General features: G+C 40.1%; 1 protein-coding gene across 1 annotated transcript in view; it reads right to left on the reverse strand.

The window, feature by feature from the left end:
• The window catches only part of SLC35E2B (solute carrier family 35 member E2B), a 64,711-nt gene extending 45,888 nt beyond the window's left edge, over nt 1-18,823 (reverse strand). The window contains exon 1 of the mRNA XM_063436390.1: nt 18,719-18,823. The gene's annotated coding sequence lies outside the window, so the exon portion shown is untranslated. The remainder of the gene's footprint in view (nt 1-18,718) is intronic.
• Between the last annotated feature and the right edge of the window lie 3,773 nt (nt 18,824-22,596).

Genomic DNA, 22,596 nt, shown 5'->3' on the forward strand with positions numbered 1-22,596 from the left:
TTGTTTTTCTGGCACTATAGTGATCCTTTAACAAATTATGATCTCAGACAGCGTAAAAAACAAAACAACCCCCTCTCCCCACCCCAAAATTTAGGTTTACTTGCAATGAAGTAATAAAGATGCCTGTCCAGTTAATTCTATAATTGTCTGAGAGTTAAGAGCTCTAAAGCTAAGGATTTTTTACTTCGTAAACAATTCCTCTGTGTCTGCGTAAAATGTATATGATACCATACAGTCAAATAGACTAAATGAACAGCTTTTACCATTACAGTGTGTTTGTGCCACATCAATACAAAATAAAAAGGAAGAGGTAAACTGAATTCCTGATAAAAAAAATCCTTTAGCAATCTGTTGTATGTTATGTGTATTATTATTATTATTTATAAAGAGCCAACAAGTTCCGTAGCGCTGTGTATCGATTTGTCTGACACATTATAAGCAAGCAGAGAGAAAAAAAAAAAACAAACAAACACACCATATGTTAAAAACATTTGTTAGGTTTGTTGCACTAAGGTTTCATTAAAGCTATCAATCAAACGGACAGGGAAAAAAAAAAAAAGAAAAAAAAACTTAACTGATTTTTTTTCCAGGAATTAGTCTGCAGAACTTTTTTGAACAATCTTGCAGTTCTGGGTCGCGGTTTCAGCTGCGAAATGATTCTTAGTGTAAAACGTGGCAGAAGTATGTAAAAGACACAGCTGCCAGATCACAAACAAACTCTCAGTACATTTAACTTTCGAGAAATAATCGCAGCATGAGACACCACCTTGGCTCTTAATCATCTCTCAAGTGAACGATCAAAAAAAAAAAAAACTTCCAAAAGCTGCAAGCTGGAAATATGAATTAGGAGACAAAAAAAAAAAACAGCGAAAACTATGTAGAAAAAAAAACGCATAAAAAGTTTTACTGATTTATAGGTCGATACACTCAATCAGATTATATAAGATCAATTGACATATAAATAAAGCAGAGGCCACATGGAAAGTAAATTCACTGTAAAGCGGCTAAAGATTTGCTGTAGTACCCAAGAGAAAGTGTCTTTTAAATTCTAATAACGTTTTATTCTTCGTACACCTGCTAGCAATTTGAAAACAAAAAGCACACTGAAAAAAGGATACTACATAAGAGATAAAGCACACTAGTGGATGCAGTCACTTATAGGACCACTCACAGACAGATTATTGTCATTATTTATATAGTGCCAACATATTGCACAGCGGTTTACAATTATAAAATGGGGATATTGGACACCAAGTAATTTACATACGGAATATAACAGATACAAGACGTGAAGAAGGCCTGGGTCAAACAAAGAGAGCAGCGTATGTGTTGGACCGTACCTACCCTGCTACATGTAGGAACACCATCATTGGAGAATGCCCCGAGTCACGACTGGGAGATCTGCTGAAATTTAACGCTTACAGCTAAGTGGTCTATGCAAATGTCCTTGTAGTCTATAAGGCATGGCGTTATTTATAAATTTATCTTTATGTGCAATATTGTTTACGTGTGGTTTTATATATGATTTTATTTGTGTAATAAACGTATTGTGCCATGATGTTTTTGTTTTTTTCTCTCTTCCATGATTTGGAACTTTATTACCTGTGAGTCTACACTAGTTAAGTGTTTTATCTTGAATTTATGTCTATCTATAGGTTTTCACTGTCTGGTGTCTGTCGTCCTTTGTGTTTTTTTTTTTTTGTTTGTTTTTTTTAAACACTGGTTAGCAATATGGCAAGCAAAAACAAGTCCTTTAGCTTGGCAAAAAAACTGCTTTAGCAAACTGCCAATTTAATTTGTCACAATTCAGCGGTGAATGTCTGTATTCTCTATTGACTGAAGTAAAATCCCATTAAAAGGGAGGCACTCACTGGCAGATAGCACACAGCATCCAGTCCTGCACAGGTAAGTTGCCAAACTATTCTTAATTGATTTTATTACATAATGTGGAAGGATACCAAGGCACCCCTGGCACCACAACCACTACATCGGACTGTATAGATTCTGGTACTTGGAGTGTTCCATTAAACGTAGTGGGTCACGGCTATTTTCAAATGGATCCCATTGCAGCAATGAGAAGTAAAAACAACAGCCAATGGCAGTAATAACACAACCAAATAGCAACCAAATGATGCAGTATCAGATGAAGTAGAACAAAACAACAACACTCTGCTAAGGCAAAAGAAGGGTTCTGGGGGACGGGGCTAAATATAAGGACTTAAAGGACCCTTCATTGAAACTTTTTTTTAAAAAAACATTTTAGTACATGAAATTACAATTATTTATGTAGCAGCAACAAATTCCACAGCACTGTACAATAGGTAAAAAAGACAAATATTTGATTCTAACAAAATACGTATGACATAAAGGAACAGTAGGTAAGGAGAGCCCTGTCCAAATTAGCTTACAATCTAAAGTGATTGTGCACCGCCATATAACCCCAAAGAAAACATGCATGTATACTTCTACTTCGGCCTCATGATCCTTCGTTAGTCTACAATTAACTCACACCTCAAGAGGATCTGACAGTAAAGGTAGCGAGGTAGGGTTTTTGCTTTTCCACAACATCTGGAGTGCCAAAGGTTGCCTACCCCTGTCCTAGACAAATTTACTGCCCGACTTTCCCACTTCCTTCCATCTAATCTTCAATCCCTAATTCATGGGGACTTTCACATTCCAATTACCGTATATACTCGAGTATAAGCCAAGGTTTTTCAGCACATTTTTTGTGGTGAAAAAACCCAACTCGGCTTATACTCGAGTCAATAGTCTGTATTATGGCAATTTGCATTGCCATAATACAGACTGGGGCTGCAGAGATGTTACTTACCACTCCTGCAAGCTCCCTCGTCCTCCGCGCCGTCCGTTCAGCACCTCGGGCAGCTCCCAGTGTAAGGCTCTCGCGAGACTTACAGTGTGAGCTGACAGAAGAGCTGAATGGACGGCGCGGAGGAGGAGGGAGCTGACAGGAGCTGCAGGACAGGTAAGTTACAGCTCTGCCAGCCTCCCTCTCCCCCCCCCCCACTGAACTGTCAATGCTGGACCACCAGGGAAGGAGAGCCCCCCTCCCTGCCATGTATCAAGCAGGGAGGGGGGATGAAAAAAATATATAGTAATAATAAAAAAAAAATAATAATTAAATAATAAATACTAATAAAAAAAATAATAATTAAATAAAATAAAAATAATAATAATAAATAAATAATAAAAAAAATTGCCCACCCCCCACCAAGGCTCTGCAACACACACACACACACACACTGCACTCATACACTCCCACTGCATTCATACACACACACTGCATTCATTATACACACACTGTAAATAAATATTCAATTAATATATATTTTTTAGGATCTCATTTTATTTAGAAATTTACCAGTAGCGGCTGCATTTCCCACCCTAGTCTTATACTCGAGTCAATAAGTTTTCCCAGTTTTTTGGGGTAAAATTAGGGGCCTCGGCTTATATTCGGGTCGGCTTATACTTGAGTATATACGGTAACCATAATTTGACCTCTTGGGCCTCAAAACCTCTATTACTTCCTCCCTTAAAGTATCCAAGTGAGCAACCTCTCCCACACATGTAACTGGTAAGAGCCGTAACCAAATTTTTTTTCAGCCTCTCATGTCTCTAAGGCTCCATCTCTCAGATCATCACTTATATTTTGTTCTCACTAGCTCCCTCATCCAACATCCTCATCCTAACCTTTCTGAACATAGAAAAAAAAACGTAATTCTCTTGATCTTCAGCAATTGCCAGCTAATCTGCATTATCAACTCTTATTCATCCTTACTTTCTTCTTCCCCTCTCTGGTTATCTTCTTGTACAACACTACCCTCACCTCTACCCTGGACAAAGCAGCCCCACTCAAAACCTAACCTCAAGATGGACACTTCTCCAACCATAGCACATTTAGTCAACCCACTACCTACAAAAAAGCTCCTGTTCAGATTGCTGGAGGAAATCTCGCAACTTGCCAAACTTTCTTCATTACAAATTCTGCTACACTCGTACAGTGCAGCTCTCTGCTAAACAGTCATATTATTCCTCTCTCATTAGTACATACTCTCACAATCTCTTTGGTACCTTGAAATCTCTACATCACCCAGCTGTGGCTATCCAACATACTAACCTTACAGCTGATAACTTTGCATGGCATTTTACTGACAACATTAATCAGTTAAGAAAATAATTCTCCTCCTCTCACTCCTCTGTCAACTTGGCGTTGACTCCTCTCTTCTACCCTTTAGGTCTTCTCCCTAATTACTGCACAGGATGTACCTGCACTTCTTCTCTCCTCTCTTACTACCAGTTGTCCCTTGATCCCATTCCCTCACAACTAATCAGATCTCACTCACCTTGCCTTGTGCCTCCTTGACACATATCTACAGTGGCTCTCTTGCCTCTGGCATTGTCCCCACACCCCTTAAACATGTTACTGTTGTACCTAAAAAGCCATCTCTTGACTAATGTTCCCCATATAACTACAGCTCCATATCTATACTGCCCATTTGTTCAAAGCTTATTGAACGACTGTACCCGTCTGATATGCTTGATACAAACTCCCTCCTTGAATCTCTTCTGGCTTCCGCACCCACATTCATCTGAGATTGCTCTGACTAAAATAACTAATGATCTGACCAGGGCTAAATCCAAAGGTCATTGTTTCACATTAAATCTCGTAGACCTATCTGCTACCGTTGACAATGTTGATTACGCTCTCTTCTGAATTCTTCACACCCTTAGCCTTCATGATACTATCCTTTTACGTTTTCTGTCCTATCTTCAGTGTATCCTCTTCTGGTAACACTTCCTCCTCTCATCCTGTCCCCTTCTGTTTTCTCTTTATACTGCCTCTCTTGGCAAACTTATTAATTATTTTTGGATTCTATCACCATCTATACGCCGATGAAACCCAATTCTATTCCACCTCGTTTAGTATGTTCTTCCGCTTTAAAAAAAAATTATAGCTTCTGTCATGCCAAAAGCATGAGTTCTTGTTTGATGTGTGTTTATATATGTTAAGAGTTGTTTTTATTTATTTATTTTAAACCTTGGGATGACATTTATTGTGGTCTTTGATCTTGCACAAGGCCTAGACCATAAAACATCTAGATAGCCATCACCAGAGCTGGACACAAGGAAGTTCATAGAGTGGACAATAGACTGCCAGACCAACCCCCTCTGATCTCCCCCATGGGTATGCCCACTGAGAAAGAACTAGTTTAGATATATAATGAGGGTGCTAGACTATCCAGGGAGTTCAGTTATTCATTTTTCTTTTGTCAATAACTTCTAGGAGATCAATACCATCTAAGACTCCCACAAGAATTCTATATGGGGTAAATATATGTAAGGAACTTCTTGTGTTTTCTCCTATTTTATTTTATGTACTGTTTTGCAATGTGTTATCTGTATGTCATTTATTTCTGTATTTTGTACTCAGCACTGTGAATCTTTTTTGTCAGATTAAATGTTTACTTAATCAGCTTAACCTAATGTTTACTTAATCAGGGTAACCTAAGACGCCCAGGCTTAAAAGCCTTGGTGGTGGCAGTAAAGTGTGTACTAGGGGGTTAGTGTAGAATGGATTGCAGGGGTTAATTGAGTGGTTGCTGGGACAAGCAACAGGTAACCAGGGGTCTGGTGTCATTAACCCTGTCACTTCCACACTCTCCCCACTGTCTCGGCTGGAGCGTCAGGTTCTTCTTTTCCCTCCTAATAATATTAATACTCCGCTGTTTCTCTCCCGGCAAGTTGATGGTACAAGTATCAGCCAATCTTTGCAAGCTTGGTGCTATTTTTGATTGTGTCCTCACCTTTACACATCATATCCAGTCTATCGACAAATCCTGCCAATTCCACCTTTACATTGTCTGCAAAGATCACTTTCTTATGCAAGATGCTACTAAGGAGCTTGTAAATGCTCTTGTAATTTTCTTACGCAAGAAGTTACTAAGGAGCTTGTTGATGCTCTTGTAATTTTTCACATCATCTACTAGAATTCTCTTCTAAATTGTCGCTCTAGAAACCATACTGCCTCTCTACAGTCTTGAGCTGTAATGCAGCCAAAACAAACACTGCACCACCCATTTGTTCTGCTATTTGTATACGAGGATTTCATGAAGCTTTTGTATAACAATGATGACACATGGCGGAAAAGATTTTAAAAGCAAACAATAACATGATATTGCTTTTCTTTTTCTTTTTTTTTCTTTTTTTAACCTCAATGGTTTCAAGAGTAGTAACATACAGTACTTTTTTTTTTTTTAAGTGAACATTAGCTTTAAAATATACATACCATAGCAACAGAATATTTAATAACAGTTAAATAGAATACCATCAAACAGATAGTTCTGTAAAATTCTTAATTTGTGGCAGGAATGGGTAATTTTAGCATTCTAGAATTTTATCAACTATATTGCTCACAATGCTTAGCCAGTCCGAAGCACCACAAATGACCTTACCAACACATCCTGTGTGGTCAGAACAGTTCCCCTGGCTATATAGGATAAATATTAAGCAGGTCACAATAGCATTAGGAATATATGTTTGTATAGTGTTCCTTTAACAACTATAGAACTCATGAATTACGGGGATTTCCCGTGGAACATTGAGTTTTTGTGTAATCTACTATATGCAAACAGATGGTGGTTAACAAACTAACAAGTGATTCAACATCAAAGTCCACTTGGACAGGTGAATATTATTTAATTTACATATCAGTGCAAACAGTGAGGTTAAACAAGTGGACAAAGGGTTTCCACTGCAAAAAAAGAACTAACAAACATAAGATAGGTTCACAATGAGCTATAAAATATAAACACATATTTTAAAGGTCCTTTCATGTGTTTAAATTCATAAGGATCTCAACCAAAGTACTACAACTACCAGGGGCATTTTTATTGAAATGCATGCTGCTTAATGACCACACTTCAGGAATTCCAATTGATTCCAGCAGGAAGTTCTGTCCTCGTGTGCAGTGCTTCCTGGTTTCAATAAGAGACAGCATGCCGACGAAGATAAAAGATGAAACAGATGCTCTCCTGAAACGTTTAAAGGCCCGCTCCAGTGGTAATGATGTAAGGAGTAATCTGACCACATGGTTAATGGATGCCCCAATGACATTGCAGGAGTTACGACATTAAGCTATAGTTGTTCTGGTGACTATGGTGTCTCTTTAAGCACAGTCTCTAGTGTTTCCAGAGAAATTGTACAAATAACAAAACATCCAGTAACCAGCAGACACACAATGACCCATACAGGCACATACAGACACACACATCCATACAGACACACACTCAAACTGACCCATAAACACACACACTAACCCAGACATACAAAAGTTACACAAACATACTAGCTGAAGCAGACTAACACACATTATTTCACACATCTTATCTTTGCTGCTCCTATGTTCACCTTGCCTGTGCCTGGCAGCCCATCACTGCCTTTTTCAGCACATTTGCTGTTATGCTCCTGCCCACTTCTCTCCACTAACACAAAAAGGGGCAGGAGTGAGGAATTGAAGCACCCTTGTGCTGCCGCCACAATGGATGTCTAAGGGGGGGGGAGCCTGGCTCTGAGGGATAATGTGTATGTTGCCATACCAATGTTCTACCGCTTCTTGTCAGCAACATGTAAGTGCTCCCTAGCGCCCGGTAACATGGTCGGCAGCACACTCGAAATAAGCAAACTTGATAGAGGGTCGGCCGCGGCACAAACAATCATAAAGCCAGGGCCGGTGCCCCCCCCCCTTAAGCAGCCACCTAAAACTAGGCAGCCACCTAATTTGCCTATAGAAAGCGCAGGCCCTGCCTGTGGGAGAAAACCTCTGAGGTCACAAGTAAAATGGATGCTCAGAACAGGAACCTGAGGCTATCCATGCACCCATAATGCCATGAGTAGTGGTTCAGCATAGTGATAAAATGAAGCGGGAAATAGTTTCATGGCAAACATTAGGCCACTTTGAAAAAAAATAAAAGCCACAGCTGACCTGAATATTGTTGCTGATTGTGTCCACAGTTTACTCATTTTCTAAGGAAGACTTACAGCAGCACAAACAAAATGTCATAAAACACGTCATCTCAAGCTTGCTCCACGAAGATGACAATGGGCTCAGTGTATTTCAAAAGCCTCCAAAAATCAACATGGATCAAAAGGAATGCTTTCTGCACTTTTGCCATGAAAATTTAGACTATTATAGAGACAAAATGGCAAGGGGAAATCTTAATCTTAGACATGTGCATTAATCCCTTTCAACTGCGTTTAATGATGTTTGAGTCCTGACCGCAAGACCAGCAAGTCATCTTTTGCTTGAGCTCCGTATGTGATTAACCAGATGAAATGACCAATTTAGCGTTTTAAAGGGAGAATAATGTCATAACAGATTTACTCTAATGGAGAGCTCCTAAAGCAGGGGTGTCCAAACTTTTTTCAAAGAGGGCTAGATTTGATGAAGTGAACATGCGTGAGGGCCAACCATTTTGCCTGACATTCTTTGAACCATTAAAATTAAATGCAAACAAACTATTTTATCACAAGTAGGAAAATACAATTATCCAGGAGCTTTTTTATGCAAAGTTTATTGCAAACAGCATACTTTTAATTTTGTCACTTTTTTCATATTCTGTCAAATTCTGTCCCAAATCTCTTTATTCTGTTACCATACAGATCTCTTTATTCTGTCCCTTCTCTCTTTATTCTGTCCCAAATCTCAGTATTTTGTCCCAAATCTCAGTATTTTGTCCCAAATCTCAGTATTTTGTCCCAAATCTCAGTATTCTGTCCCAAATCTCAGTATTCTGTCCCAAATCTCAGTATTCTGTCCCAAATCTCAGTATTCTGTCCCAGATCCTTCTGTCCAAACAGGGAGAAGGAACGCGCCTTGCCGTTCTCTTTCTCAACCACACGCAGTTCATGCCTTTCCTATCCTTCAGACTTGCTCCCTGGCTACTGAACAAGAGGTGGCTGCGCTTCTCCTTTAATACTATATATATATATTTTTTTTTTAGATTTCCATTTCTCTAACAAACTAGATTTGTATTTTAACCCTGAACTTACCATGACTGTTTTTTTGGAGCCTGTAAACGTATGCCTTTGGTGGAGGATATACCACCTGAACCCAGAGGACTGACCACCTCTCATACTTTTATTACCTTTTACCTATAACAGTGAGCACTATATATTTATTTCGTTTTTTACTCGTATACACCACGAGAGCACCTGCAAGCGAATAGGATCCTTAAGTGGGGATTGTAGCACCCTATGTAGTTTTCTGAGAGCTAGAAGGAGTCTCTGTATACTGCGAATGTATTTTTTTATTTTGAATTCTACCTCAGTACTAAATACATACTGCACCAGATTTGGTTTTAGCTCACATATTCCCCTAAGCACTTACTACTGGATTAAAAGTAAACACAAGATATCCCTAGACGGGGATTGTATCTCCCAATCGCATGAAAATAGAGCTAATTTAAGCTCTACACACTGTAAGTGCCTAACTTTCCTTTAGTAATTTGTACTAGAAATACTACACTGTATTGTATCGGACTCTTCTTTTTGTTTTACATATTTATCTATGTCTGAGAATTCCCTAAAGGCGCTACATCCTCCCTTCATCTCACACACTTTAAACTGGACTGGAACAGAGAGACTTTGGATTGGGTTGCTTGAGCTGCATTTTATATTCAACTGTACATGCTAAAAACCTGTCACCTATATATTTTAAACACACTTGTAGTAGCTGCCTTCTAGACATCCACCTGAGGCGCTTCCTGTGTCACGTGAGGTTGCAGCTCACAGGAAAGCATTGAATGCAATGTTTTCGTAAGAGAAGTATCTGGATTTGCTTGACGTGCATGCTCCTCTTTGATTAACACTGGATTGGCCATCGGCTCAATAGCTGGATGATGTCGCAGGAGGCAGAGTAGCCAGCAGTGCAGAATGAATCTAGGTGCTGGAGAAAAAGGTGGGGACCTAATATTACTCTGTAAATAGAGCACTATAGCGTTAGGAATACAGGTTTAAGTAATGAGTGTTCCTTTAAGGAATGAGTAAATTGTTTGGAATTATTGGAATTGAGTGTTTTTTATTTATTTATACAAGACGATTCTCCCACTTCAGAAGACAGAAGTATTCAAGGGATACATAAATGTAAACAAATATTACAAACAGGTTGCACCAAAATAAAAAAAATAATAAACAAATTACTGGATAAGAATAAAAGAACAAAAAGTAGATACTATAGAACATATAAAATAAAAAGTAAAAAAGCAAAAAAAAAAAAAAAACACAACAACTAAGGAATAAAATAAAGTCCAGAAATTCTTCTAATGGACGAAGTTATTTTGCAGTCTATTCCATCCTCATTAGGCGTATATTTTGATAGAAGAGAGAGAAAGAAGACTAATGATAGAGTAGTACTTAGTATACTGGGTAAATGACAGACAACAGAGTGCTTAAATGTCCACTTTATGAAGCTTAACCACAAGCTCCAGTAATATCAGCATGTAGTGGTATAATCCCCATTATTGGATATAGGTGTAGGAAGCGCTGGTCTTGTAGGCCCCAGTAGAACATCCAATGACAGAGTAAAATCCAATAGTGCAATATTATAACTACAGGGCATATAAAGTGCCAAAGAATATGAAATGTAGTCAAAGGTGTAGAGCTTTCTATTAAAACTCACATTTTCAGGTATAAGGTAGTGTAATCCCCACCCAGAGATATAGTTGATTTGTCATGTGTCCTTAAGGGGTAAACAGATTACTTCAAGCACCATGACCACTTCAGTGATTTGAAGTGAATGTAGTGTGTATGTGCAGCATTTCATTTGGAAACTATAGAATATTACATACATATTTATTACAGAAACACTGCACATACAGAGATTAACTCCTCTACTGCCAGAGGTGTAATCAGACAATTCTTTTGTTGCACAGAATGACAGTCATTACCGGAGAGCAGTCAGCTGGCACTCTCAGCCAACGAATGTCGACCACCACGGCTTCCATCTTCCGCAGCTCTGCAGAAGCTGGTAGTGTGTCATTGGGCCACCAGGGAGGGAGCCTAGGAGCCCGGCAGGAGTGCCCTGCCTCACACACACAAACTGTAAGCAGCCAAACCATTTATTAATGGTCTGAATTCATACAAAATTCCACAGGCACCACTCCCCAACTACTCTCCAGAATGACAGCCATGAGCTTCTGATGGGAGCTCTCCGTCACTTTGTTTATGCAGTCCTAACAAGCATGCCCTGGCTGTAACTCACACAGACCCCCAACACACTTTCGATAAAAAATATAAAAAAAAAAAAGAGCTTAACATTTTTAGTTTCTTTTATAGCACGTGTGCATGTGTGTGTTTCATTTAGAAACTATTATCCCCAGCTCTGTAATTTACCACTAGAGCATGCAGAATACACTTGTATGTGGATAAAGTTTAATTAAAAGTGTAATAACTTCTAAAGGACAGTTTTTATTATGTCTTGTCTGGATGGCAGTGTTAGGCGGCGCATGATGGGTAAGAAGAAATCTCTGCCAATCGCCTCTGTCCAGGTGATCATGCTATTTGTGCATTATCAATGTGGCTTACATATGGCAGCATCTAAAAATCACGGAGAAACACGTTTTTTTTTCAAACTGGGGAATGGCACCCAGAGACTCAAGGCAACATAATACCTGCACTATGCAGTTATGCTGCATTGAGTGCGTCGTTATGGTATAACAGGCCTGCCAGCTTTGGTAGGTCCCAAAAGCAGCACTGTCACTAGTCAGGTTTTGGTTTTTAAATTATTCTTTTTTTTGTCCTGTAGTTTCTCCTTTTTTAATTTTTATTTCTCTTAGTTTTCTACTCACCCATAAGAAAAAGTAGAGACTCCTTTGCTGATAGGGAACATGATCTTTGCAAATCTGTTGGAGCTTAAAGGACAACTGTGACCTCAAAACTATTGCGTAATACAATAATCCTTTTATCAAGCACTGAAAGTAAATAAGAGGTTGGGTTTCTGAAAACTGTCTGACCCAAGGTGCATGTAAATGGCTGAAGGGTTCAATTACCGTATATACAAAAGGAGGGAATTAGGTTCTCTCTCTCTCTCTCTTCTTTTTTTTTTTTTTTTTTACAATATTCATTTCAAAATATTTACTTCCTTTCCAAATCTGATGAAAGGAATAGCATATTAAAAAATGTTTTTAGAGGTCAGTTGTCTTAGGTAAAGGTCCATTTCAGTTGCCAAGCTAAATTACCCACAATTAAATAGTAAAAATCAATCCCCCCACAGAAGTGCAAACTGCAGATTTCCTGGACAGAAGACAAAATTGCAGCACCCAGATATTGCAACCTAACATAAGAAAGAAAGGATAATAAATATAAATAAAGGTAAATGACAGGGAGTCCAAACTTCAAGATACAAATGACGTAAGGAAACTTTGAAGAAGAAAAAAAAGCTAGTGGGTGTGCATATCTGTGACGCAATTAGCGTCATGGACAAGATAACATGCCTGCCCACCAAGTGGGAGCATCATTCCAGCACATGCACACCAAGAAACCAGGCTGCTCGGTAGAGTAACCAATCAGGACTGGCCAAATCCAGCTCACAAGCAAAAACTCAGACTTAATTTCTCCTCACACTGAAACGTACAGGCCTTGATTCACAAACCTACAGCAAAGACTGACTGAACCTTGGAAGATTGTCCACCTCATTTACTCTATCTTTGTCACCATATTACCATTTTTACTTCTTATTTACCACTGTAATTTTCTGTACATGCAGTTTTTCAATGTTTTTTTCAGTGAATGTACTGCACCAATATTTTATGTACATATAGTCATTAATATTTGGGGTGATAGAATTTGGTTGGTAACCTTTCAATTGTAAACAGCAAATATTTACTCTACCCATCCCTTGTCTCTCCATCCTTTGACCTCCTAGTTGTAAATACCTTCATATGACAATGCTTTCTCTCCATCCCTGTTTCTTAGGCCTTGATTCACGAACCCAGGTAACAAGCACAAAATCAGACTCTACATTTTCTCTAAGCTCTACCTACCCGCACAGTTCCTTCTAAATTAATAGCATTCTCATCCAGCTGAGATCTTACTCAATTACCCCCTAATTCCCTTTACACATTAAAGGGACACTATAGTCACCCAGACCACTTCAGCTCAATGAAATGGTCTGGGTGCCAGATCCCTGTTTACATAGCAGGGTTAAATCCAACCTCTAGTGGCTGTCTACATGATAGCCACTAGAGGCGCACCTGCGACGCTGGATGCGAAATTCGCATCCAACGTGCAGAACGTCCATAGGAAAGCATTGAGAAATGCTTTCCTATGGACTGTTTGAATGCACGTGCGGCACTTGCCGCTCCACTCGGGAGCTGACGTTGGCGGGGGAGGAGATGTCACCAGTGCCGAGGGAGCCCGGCGCTGGATAAAGGTAAGCTGCTGAAGGGGTTTTAATCCCTTCAGCACCAAGGGAGGGGGACCCTGAGGGTGGGGGCACCCTTAAGGCACAATAGTGTCAGGAAAATGGGTTTGTTTTCCTGACACTATAGTGATCCTTTAACAGTAGCTACAACTTTCCTTTCATTTTCTCTGGTCATCACTTCCAAATTCCCCCAGCTACCTCTTGTATCAAATCGTCATTATAGCCTTAAGATTGTAAGCTCACAGGCTATCCAACTAAACACTTTGTATCGAAGAGCTTCCATGGGTAGATCTCAGCTCTTAACTTTCAAATTGGCATGTGTAGATTGTACTGTTTTTTTCAGCAATAGTACAGCGCTGCGGAATATGTTGGTGCTTTATAAATGCCAGTGATAAATAAATACCTTAAATACTGCTTTAGGAATAGGTGTAAAATGCCCATTAAGTGCACAGTAAGTGCAAACTGTCTTTCTGCCTCCTTTATTGAAACAAATGAAAACATACAACATACCAAATCCATAGACAAAATAAAGGCAAAAATGCTTAATACAAAAGTAATTATCAATCCCAAGACTCCTCAACGCGGCCAAGGCAACCATCCCCATCTTCTGGAGACAGACATGTACGCCGCCCTTGAGATGATGGGTAGAGGAAGTGGAGGACATGAGGAGATAAGAAGACATGAAAGCGACTACCACAAAACACAGAGATAACTACACAAAAGGCTGGACCTGGAGCAGCGACGGGGGGGGGCGAACCCGCCGACCCACGAGACTTCCCTCCCCAACCCCGACAGGAACGCCAAATACAGACCAATGACCACGAACGCCTACAACGACCCAGACACACCAACACACTACCCTAACCGCACACCAGCGGGACCCAGGCACCGAGCCAGGGGACTACACACTACCCACTGACATCTAACATGCCATTAATACCACAACACATAAAACCAAGACCCGCGGACATCCACGACACCGCACACGATCCAATTACACGATTAAGTCCAGAAAGCCTACACAACCACAAATAATCGAGGCGGAATAGGACCCAGTAGGGCAAAGAACAGCACCCCACCTCCCAGACTAAGGGGCACCGACACACAATAAACCCGCTCCCACTGCCCAGACTTCCCACACGGGTCGGAAGCAGACATACGATAAGCACCAAAGTAGCTACATCACTATCAATACACGCCGACGGTCCCCAACCTTCAAACACAGGAACATGCCCACAACGAGACACCCGACTGCATACCGAACGACATCCCCCACAGACACCGCGACACAGAGAAGCATATACACATGCGAGCACCAGCCAACTACATCGCACTCTATACAAGAACCCACAGATAGGGCCATGCAACACACTAGTCATAAGAGAAATAATTACCAGCAGGGCTCTGACCAGGAATGCTATGAGGAACGACACCCACTGATACCAAATCAACCAAACTTGACAAACAAAACACCGGGGCATGCAGGCACTTAGATTGCCCCGGCTAACCCTGACAAACAATAACCCTAGACGGTAACGACACCCCAGACTGCTCTACTACACACAATAGTAGACCCTCAAAGAGATCAAACCCACATGACCAAACACCAAACGACGAGGATCCCGGGGATCCACACACTCAACACTACAGACCCTCCACACACTACATGCCGACCCATACATGGCTATACAAGTTTTATTTACTATTGCATGCAGAAATAGGCCACTATCGAAAATAACCGTGTTATTACGCAGGTAGCACATAAAACACTACGAAAATGTAAAGTATTGCTAAAGATAGCCTCTGCGTAGGCGCATTTACTACTGCCTTTGCTAAACGAGCAGAGCCTCTGCGTAGGCGATGATGCAGAAAATGTTTGACCATGTTATATGTGCGCTAAACATATGTTTACGAAATAAAAACCATTTAACACAAAAGTATTTATCACAATTTCATAATTCTAATAGGACAGAGCACGAGCCACCAATACCCCCAAAGTTCCGGCACCTTTTTCAAGGGTGTAAGGCAGGGCTTGACAAATTTGTTTGGAATCTGGGAGCCATTTTTTTTTTTAGGGACAGTATAGTATATTTTCGTATGGGAAAGCACTGGCATAGATGAGATCATTAAGATCTCTGCTATGGAGGCGGGACAAGCAACAGCTAAACCAGCACGGCGTGGGGAAAAAAGGTAAGTAAAAATACCAATCATGTGATCGGTGGGGGGCAGGTACCTAAACAGACACACACACTGACTGACAGAGATACACTGACAGACACACACAAACTCATTGACAGAGACACACAGGCATACACAAACACACACACACTCATTGACAGAGACAGGGCAGGAGCAACATTTCTAGTCGCCATGGCGCCTGGGATTTGTCGAGCCCTGGTGTCAGGTGCTGAAATGTTGGGGGTATGGGAGGCTCGTGCTCTGTCCTATTAAGCTTATGAAATTGTGGTAATTACTTTTGTATTAAAAGCATTTTTGTCTTGTTTATTTTGTCTATGGATTTGGTATGTTTTCATTTGTTCCAATAAAGGATTTATTAGTCAAATAGACTTTTGCATTTGTTATAGTGTGCATTCTGATTTTTTTTTGTATATATGATTATTGGGGCCACATGAGGGGGTGCTTATGAGGTTTGCACCTAGTTGCACAATTTATTATTATTGGCATTTATTTAGCGCCAACAGATTCTGCAGCGCTTTACAATATTAGAAGAGAGGGTGATCTAACTATAAATAGGATAATTACAATAAAATCTTACAGGAACAATAGGTTGAAGAGGACCCTGCTCAAATTTATAGCAGATTATAGTTTACTCTCCATGCGTTTTTGTAGTTATTAGACTAAATAAACCATCAACTCACTTATCTTCAGGTGTTGGATATTTTAGCCTGTATTTTGCAACTTATTGAATAAACCCCAAACCTGTTTTTGTTGTGGTTGTTTTCTTTAATTCACAATGCTCTATGTGGCATTACTATTTGCCCCTTTAAAGGAACACTATAGTCACCTAAATTACTTTAGCTAAATAAAGCAGTTTTAGTGTATAGATCATTCCCCTGCAATTTCACTGCTCAATTCACTGTCATTTAGGAGTTAAATCACTTTGTTTCTGTTTATGCAGCCCTAGCCACACCGCCCCTGGCTATGATTGACAGAGCCTGCATGAAAAAAAAAAACTGGTTTCACTTTCAAAATTGAACTTTAATCACATACATGAGGCTCTTGCAGGGTCTAGCAAGCTATTAACATAGCAGGGGATAAGAAAATCTTAATTAAACAGAACTTGCAATAAAGAAAGCCTAAATAGGGCTCTCTTTACAGGAAGTGTTTATGGAAGGCTGTGCAAGTCACATGCAGGGAGGTGTGACTAGGGTTCATAAACAAAGGGATTTAACTCCTAAATGGCAGAGGATTGAGCAGTGAGACTGCAGGGGCATGTTCTATACACCAAAACTGCTTCATTAAGCTAAAGTTGTTCAGGTGACTATAGTGTCCCTTTAACATTTGAAAGAAACAGATTTACCCAACCGACATGCAGTGCTTGGCAAAGCACCAGGCGCTTATTTTCCGCACCCCATTCTGACGTCATCTGGACACTCGGTCCAATCACAGATTTCTCATAGAGAAGCCTGTGAATGGACCGTTTGCACATGTGTGCAATATAAGTTGGGGAGGGGGGACTATTTTAATTGGAATAGAAAAAAAATCCTATTTAAGTTAGAGTAGGAGGCAGGAGATTTTTAGATCTGATGTCAAAAAGTAGAAGTGGTCATGGTGGTTGGAGTAACCCGAGGTTTAAAATAATATGGTAAACATCCAGGGATTGAAAACACAGAACATATTGACAGCAGCTGCTCTTTGCTGCTATGGGGCATGAAAGAGATAAACATCTGTACCTTGTAATTCACAGTTCAGACATCCCAAATTCCTTTGAATGTGTCTACCTGTATACTGTAATTAACTGTATAACTATTAAATTAAACATTAATTTTAATGCAGTCAGTCCCCAGTCCACATAGCCATCCACTACAGTAACAGGAAAATAAACTTTACCAGCAGTAAATCGATCGACATATTACTTACATACAAGAAAATCTAAACTCCTAATTTTAGGCCAAAATAGCAAAACCAGAAAAAAGTTATCCAAAGCAGCTAAGTCTTCAGTTTGGCCACTATTGTCTAAAACTTGAAATTCACTTTGAATTCATGATGTTTTTTTCCATTTAGTAACTAGCCCTATTATGCTGTGCTTTGTTTTTTTAGTATTTGCAATTCAGATTTTTTTTTTTTTTTGCTACAATACAATGTTTGGTAAATAAATCTCCCTGTGTTAATATTTATCATTCCAGTCCAATCGAGTCCCCAAAAATAAACAAAAAAATCCACAATAAGACATAGGGACTGTGATGGCTACAAAAAGCACTCTGCTGTGGTGAACTACATAACCCATGATGCTGCACCAGATAGGATAGAACCCCTGCTGTGGAGGACTATATATCCCATGATGCTCCACCAGCTAGGATAGCACTCCTGCTGTAGTGAACTATATATCCCATGATGCTCCACCAGCTATGATAGCACTCCTGCTGTAGTGAACTATATATCCCATGATGCTCCACCAGCTATGATAGCACTCCTGCTGTAGTGAACTATATATCCCATGATGCTCCACCAGCTATGATAGCACTCCTGCTGTAGTGAACTATATATCCCATGATGCTCCACCAGCTATGATAGCACTCCTGCTGTAGTGAACTATATATCCCATGATGCTCCACCAGCTATGATAGCACTCCTGCTGTAGTGAACTATATATCCCATGATGCTCCACCAGCTATGATAGCACTCCTGCTGTAGTGAACTATATATCCCATGATGCTCCACTAGACAGGACAGCACTCCTGCTGTAGTAAACTATATATCCCATGATGCTCCACCAGATAGGCGAGCACTCCTGCTGTAGTGAACTATATATCCCGTGATGCTCCACCATCTAGGATAGCACTCCTGCTGTGGAGGACTATATATCCCATGATGCTCCACCAGCTATGACCATGAAGCTAGCAGCTGGCTAGGTTGGCTGAGCATGATGAGTCATGCTGCAGGCAGAGCACAGTCTGACAGGGGCTGTATGAGGGAGGTAGTGAGCTGGCAGACTGCCCTGTGACTGCCCTGAGCTCAGGGAACCGGCTATGTGCTGTCCTGCCTGCCCCATTAAAAAACATCACCCCCTCCCCCGGAATACCCTTAGCAACAATCACTTACCATAGGTGGCCCGGTCCGCCAGCTTGCACTGCCCTCCATGGCAACACGGCGACCAAAAACTGACCATAAAGCTGGGGAGAGGGCCCTCACAGCACCTGCAACCGAGCTCAGCACTCACACTGACACCTAGAGGCAGAATGCTGGCATGACAACCATTGCAGCTCCAACCGAGCTCAGCGCTCACACTGACACCTAGAGGCAGAATGCTGGCATGACAACCACTGCAGCTCCAACCGAGCTCTGCGCTCACACTGACACCTAGAGGCAGAATGCTGGCATGACAACCACTGCAGCTCCAACTACTGCAGGACACACAATAATAACATTAACCCCTTCAGGACCTGCCTGTTTTTGCGATGTTTGTACGTTAAGGACCAGAGCAGTTTTAACACTTTTGTGGTGTTTGTGTTTAGCTGTAATTTTCCGCTCTCTCATTTACGGTTCCCATACAAGTTATATATTGTTTTTTTCAGGACAAAAGGGGCTTTCTTTACATACCATTATTTGTATTATGTACAATATTGTATTTTAAAAAAGTAATAAAATATGGTGAAAAATTAAAAAAAAAAAACATGTTTTTGGACTTTTACTTGAAAAATCTTTTACTTATCTACAAAAGCTAATGAAAAAAACTGCTAAATAGATTCAAAATTTTGTCCCGAGTTTAAAAACACCCAGTGTTTACATGCTTTATTGCTTTTTTTTGCAAGTTATAGGCCTATAAATACAAGTAGGAAATTGCTGTTTCAATATATATATATTTTAAATGTATCAATAGTGACCTTGTAACACCGTTATCTGTCATAAATCCCTGAAACACACCTAACATGTACATATTTTTTTAAAGTAGACAACCCAGGGTATTCAAAATTGGGTATGTCCAGTTTTTTTTAGTAGCCACTTAGTCACAAACACTGGCCAAAGTTAGCATTTATATTTGTTTGTGTGTTAAAAATGCAAGAAACGCTAACTTTGGCCGGTGTTTGTGACTAAGTGGCTACTAAAAAAGGCTGAACATACCCCATTTGCAATACCTTGGGTTGTCTTCTTTTGCAAATGGTATGCCATCATGGGGCTAATTCTCATTCCTTGGCTACCATACGCTCTCAAAGGCAACCTAACCAATCCGACAAATTTCAATAAAAAAAAAAGTAAAATCAAGCCTTATATTTGACCCTGTAACTTTCACAAACACTATAAAACCTCTACATGTGGGGTACTGTTATACTCAGGAGACTTCGCTGAACACAAATATTAGTGTATCAGAACAGTAAAATGTATCACAGCAATAATATCCTCAGTGAAAGTGCTGTTTGTGTGTGAAAAATGCAAAAAACTTCACTTTCACTGACAATATCATCGCTGTGATATGTTTTACTGTTTTGAAACACTAATATTTGTGTTCAGCGAAGTCTCCCGAGTAAAACAGTACCCCCATGTACAGGTTTTAGGGTGTCATAGAAAGTTACAGGGTTAAACACAGTGCTAGCAAATTAAATTATCTGGACTTTCGGCCTGGGTTGGCAGGCAGGTCCCTCAAATTGCAATCATTAAAATTACTTAATTAGGTAAAAATATTACATAAATACACATGTAGAATTTTAATATATATACATATTTATATATTTGACGTCTACGTGTATATTTATGAAATTATTTATGTAATTATGTATATGGACATATGTATATTTCGTATTGTTTTTATTTATTTATTTATTTATACATAGATATATATATCATTATGATACCGGAGAAACTGACGGAAGCAAAGCACAGAGAGATGGACACAGGTTTCTTCAGGAAGGAAGAGATTCTTTATTGGATCACCGATCGGGACTCAGAGGGACTAGCGTCACCAAAATACCACAAGTTCTGAGCCCCGGACAATAGTGCAGGCTCCTTATATAGGCATATAACTCCTCCCATATTAAGCTCCACCCGCACATTCTCTTAACCAATCAACACAAATAAGAATTAACTTCCTGTTTGACCGCATGGCTTGTCCAGCACAATGGAGGAGGGGAATACTATATCCTGTATTCTTGCACATGCTCCGTACACTACTGATCGTATCTTGCCTCGTGCAACCAACTGATCGATACGTCAGCATATGCACGTACACATGCCACGTGGTAATCTCGGCCTACTAAATTTATTTTTACCGAGATTCCACCACATTCCCCCCTTTGATGCCTCTTGATATTTTACAATTACTTGAGGCATCACATAACCTTAGTTTTGCTTACACCGCAAGTTACCTTGAACCAGACCAGACTTATCTTATGATGTGAATCTTTTAACACTCATCTTCCTGCATTGGTTCTCCTTGATCTAGAGCCTTATACTTATATATCGCCATTATCTGTGCAGCAGCCTTCCTCTCTGCTATACTTCCTATCAGGCTTTGCACAGACCTAACTACTAAGGGTATAAGACACGGTAGGAGTAGACACAACAGTAAAATCAGTAGGACTCCACCTACCACTGCCTTAAGCCCTCCAAACCACTCATACCAGCTACCAAACCAACTACTTGGATTATACCCTTTCCATACCTGAGTAGGCACATGCGCTAGTTTAACCATATGGCTAGTAAGCTCAGCTATTGCTTGCCCTTCGTCATCTATTTGAAGACAGCAATTGCTTAGGTTAAACTTCCCACATACACCTCCCTCTACTGCCAAAAGGTAATCCAAGGCTAATCTATTCTGGTATACTGCTGTCCTCATCCTGGTATTATGTTTCACTAGGAGATTGAGCGCTTGTGATGTTTCATTAGTGATAATCTCAACCACCGCCTGTAATCTTATAATGCGGTTGAGCATATAAATAGGGGTTCTATAACCAAAGGTACCATCTTCTGCCCACGTGGCTGGCCCATAATAATCTATGATACGCTGGGGAGGCCATTCATTATCTTCCCAGGTGCCTATCTCTAAGGGTCCCCTTTTCTTCCTATGATTCACATCATACACTTTAACACCTAAAGTCTCACCTGTTTCAATCGGTAACAAGAAGAAGGATGGTTTGAGCATACCCAACACACATGCCCCTTCCCAGTCCTGTGGCAACTCCGAATAGGCTTTCTTACCACAGATCCAGTACAAATTTGCTGGGGCTCTCCAGGTAGATGTGATGGATAAATCAAACCACACATCCTTTAAACTGGCATATCTAGCAAACGGGTTAGATGGTTCTGAGACATTTGAAGCCGACCACCAAGTTGTATTTTTTGTATCATCATCATAAGCTTTTTGCCCTAGACAAGTTAATTCTCCTACAGAAGTATTATACATTATTCCTTTCCTTGCTATGCAAACATAACCTATGATGGAGGTCTTTAATCTCCACTCAGATTTACCTCTAACACTCAAATGATAATCGGCTTGTGTAGATATTAGTTGGTCAACTGCCTCAGAACCGGACATTACCTCCTTTGCTTCCCAAGGCCATTGGTCTCCCATGTTAGTACCTCCACACACATAGCAGTTGGTAACATTAAGACTACCGGCAATACTTTCGGCTAAATCTATGAACAGGTTTTTAGCGTTATGGGGGATCTTATTATCTATACTCATCTCTTCATAAAAGGAATGGTATACTTGATGAGTCTGGGAGGATACCGTATCAGTCTCTATTCCTATAAACAATAATGTCCCAGGATCTAAACCCGTCCCGTATATCTGAAACCCAAATAAATTTCCATACTTATCTAGGAACTTGTCGGGGTTATTAATAAGTATATGGACTGGGTTGCATTCCATAGACTTACAATAAGGGCTAGTCGGCAACTTAGTCACTATCATGTCTTTATCTACTGTCTGTCCCCATGTCGCCCACCCCACACAAGACCAATATGGGCAAAAGTTATAGTCTTTA

This window comes from Pelobates fuscus, chromosome 11, assembly GCF_036172605.1.
Source record: "Pelobates fuscus isolate aPelFus1 chromosome 11, aPelFus1.pri, whole genome shotgun sequence".
In the NCBI taxonomy this organism is placed as follows: Eukaryota; Metazoa; Chordata; class Amphibia; order Anura; family Pelobatidae; genus Pelobates; species Pelobates fuscus.